Source organism: Pteropus alecto, unplaced genomic scaffold (genome assembly GCF_000325575.1).
Source record: "Pteropus alecto unplaced genomic scaffold, ASM32557v1 scaffold1950, whole genome shotgun sequence".
NCBI classification, from domain to species: domain Eukaryota; kingdom Metazoa; phylum Chordata; class Mammalia; order Chiroptera; family Pteropodidae; genus Pteropus; species Pteropus alecto.
Window position 1 is genome coordinate 67,358 of NW_006429106.1, and position 3,684 is coordinate 71,041.

Below are 3,684 nucleotides of genomic sequence, written 5' to 3' on the forward strand. Positions count from 1 at the left end.
TAAAAAATAAAAATAAGGGATTGTAAGCTGACAAGGTGCTTGCAATCTGTGAGGTCAACCAAGGGTTGCCTCACCTAAAAAATAATATATATATATATAAAAGTTTGAATTCTCTGACCACTGAGCTTTTTTGTTCAAGGACACACTGTAGTCTGTCAAAACATGCTAAATTATTCTATAAGGGCAATAATACTTAGGTTCACCTAGTTGATATGAGAAATAATCAGTTGATTGAATTTTTATTCAAAAATATTTATATGAGCCCATGTGTGTAAACCCAGAGAACACTATGTAAAATGACGAAGGCGAGTCATGAATTCTCCTTGTCTATATATCTAAAGAGAAATTAAGTATGCTACATTGAGTCTGTGCGTTATCTCCCACTGATATGCCTGTGAATCTTTAGTGAGGATTATGATAACCATAATCTCTTGCCAGAGAGATTACTTGAATAATGTCTTTATTTTCGTTACATGAATATATTTTTGATACTGAATAGACTTTTTCAGTAAGTGGTATCTATACCCGATCTTTTAAACCAGAGGTCTGCAGACCTCTTTTGTAAAAGACCAGAGAGTAAATATTTTAGGGTTTCTGGGCCATACGGTCTTGTTGCAACTACTCAACTTTGCTCTTGTATTAAAAAACAGTCAGACAATGCATAAATGAATGGACATAGTTGTGTTCCAATAAACCTTTACTTATAAATACAGGTGGTAATCTGGATTTGGCAAAAGGGCCATAATTTGCCAAATTTTGCTTTTACCATGATCTGATAGGGTGTACATTCACGTACAACACACACATGCACACACACATAAATACACACCACACTTTTATTTTATTTTATTTTTAATTTTTTTTTTTATGGTGACATTGGTTAATGAAATCTGATAAGTTTCAGCTAAGCTGTACACTTTAACAGTAAGGCGTATATATATTTATACTGTGTGTTCACCTCCCAAGTTAAATTTCTTTCTGTTACTATATATTTGACCCCCTTTACCCTGTCTACCTCCCCCCTCTCCCCAACTCCTATTGTCTGGTAACCACTAGTCCATTGTCCATGTCCGTGAGTCTCTGTTTGTTTGTCCTGTTCATTTGTTGCTTTTAGGTTTATATACCACATATAAGTGATATAATGTGATTTGCAACTTTATCTGTCTGGCTTATTTCACTTGGCATGATTATCTTGAGGTCCATCCATGTTGTCACAAATGGCTGTATTTCATCTCTTCTTATGGCTGAGTAATAGTCCATTGTATATATGTACCATAGCTTCTTTATCCTATCATCTATCATAGGACACTTCGGTTGATTCCATGTCCTGGCCACTGTGAATAGTGCTGTTATGACCATCAGTGTGCAAATATCATTTAGGATATGGGTTTCCAAATCTTTGGGGTAAATACCCAGTAGAGGGATTGCTGGATCATATGGTAGATCAATTTTTAGTTTTTTGCGGAAACTCCATACTGTTTTCCATAGTGGCTGTACCAATTTGCAGTCCCACCAGCAGTGTTTGAGGGTTCCTTTTGCTCCGCATCCTCTCCAACATTTGTTATTACTTGTCCTGTTGATTATAGCCATTTTAACAGATGTGAGATGGTATCTCATTGTGGTTTTGATTTGCATTTCCCTAATAGCTAGTGATGTTGAGCATTTTTCATATATTTGTTGCCCATTTGTATGTCCTCTAGGGAGAAGTGTCTGTTCATATCCTCTGTCCATTTTTTTTAAATGTAAGTGAACCATTACTATGATGCCTTCTTTTAATACCTATTGTAAGCTGAATCTTATGTGAAATTGCTGATAACATGCGGTTTCAGATTATTTAATTCTTTCCTAAAGTTAGAAGCATTCTTCTGAATTAACTACTGGATAATTAAAATGAAAGTTGGGTGCATTGTATTTGAGAAAAGAATTGTAGGCAATAGATTATAATTCTCTTCAGTTTTAATTGAAAACTGAGTTAAATTAGCTCTACTCTGGCATGGTTTTTATAAAGGAGTTCATTATAAGCATTTGTAAAAGTAATGCATAGTCTAAGGGCACTTTTCTATTTATACTATTGCCATAATTAAGAGCCTGTCCATCTTTTTAAAGATTTGTTAAGATTTTTCCAATTTAGCCTTATATATTCTCTTCAGATGAAAACCTGGTAAATAACAATGACCCTGGTTTGGGGTGGGGATAGAAAGAGGGACTTTAGAACATTTGTTTTCTACTAATTAGCCTCTTGGGCTATTAGATATGGGTGCTTATGTTGTTTTATGGTTAAGCATTTCAAGCATTAAAACCTGTTCTTTAAGTTTAGCAAAAGTCTACATATTCCAAGATTTATTTAAATGGAGGTACTTCAAGCTTTCATTCTAAATATGTAGTTTTATATTTTCAAAAAGTTTCCAAGGGAATTCTAGGGAATATTCTGACAAAGTGTTTGGACTTGAAATAATAGACTAAAAACTATGTACAGAACAGATCTAGAATATAGAATTCTAAGAGGCAGAATGCCCATCATGCCTAAGGGAAAATGTGAGAAGCTTTTGGATAAAATGGATGAATCTGCTAGGGATGTACATATCTGACACCTTTCTCAGATCAAATATCTGCCAGTTTTACAGTGTAAAGGGTAATGAAATGCTTGACTTATTGGAAAAACAACTAGAGCTTTACAGTACTTTAAAAAGTCCATCAACCTATATAATGAAGTTGAACAATGTCCTGTAACTTCTTTCCTTTTTCTTTAGACATGTTTACCAAGTTATATAACTCAAAACATAATCAAAACATCCATTTAACTTAAGCTTTACTTAACATGCCAGATCAAAATATTTGAAAACCCAACCTCTACAGCATGGAGTTCAAGACCTTACAATCTAACTCTAGCCTTCCTTTCCTGCCTTATTTTTTTGCTAAGTCCTATCCTGAATGGTTTACTCTAGCCAAATAAGATTAAGTTTCTCTTCATGAATATGCCCTCCATTTCCTAGGCCCTTACTCTTCCTCCACTTGGAAGGGAAATTTTAGGAAAAATGGATAAAGCTACTCTTAAAAGTTAGTGGAAAATGATTAATTTTCCCTTTAGGATGAAATGTCAGTAGTATATATTTTACACATATGGCCTCAGAATCCAATCTTTGCTTGCTTGTCAAACTCGAAAGTACGAAATGTTTTAGCTACTTGGTTCTTTTTTTATCAATCTATAAAATATGTTCCCCTTTATGCAGTGCTATCAACCCTGCTATCATGGCATGTAGACAGTTTTTACATTTAAGGGGTTTATTTATTAAAGTATGGGAAAATCTCAATTGTGAGGCTCTCGAATGAAAGCTTTGAGGTTATGGAGGCATACTTGCATTAGGAATAAGCATAATTCCTTATTTACAGCCTGTCTGGCTTGTTCCTCTGTCTATTTGATGAAGGACATTTCTTCTGATGAGAACCGAGAATTAAACAGGACATGAGAGCTGAAGAGAACATCTTAGCCTAGAGTTGGCCATGTACTACAGCCTTTAGGGAAACCTCAAGATTTTCTCTGCCTCAACCTTCACCAGTGGTAGGCCAATGAAGGGAAGGGGGATTTAACTTAAGTTTAGGAAGGACAGGTAGTGTGCTTGGAAGTAAGACATCTAGTGGAAGAAGAAAAGAGATTATAAATAATAATAATAATAATAATAATAA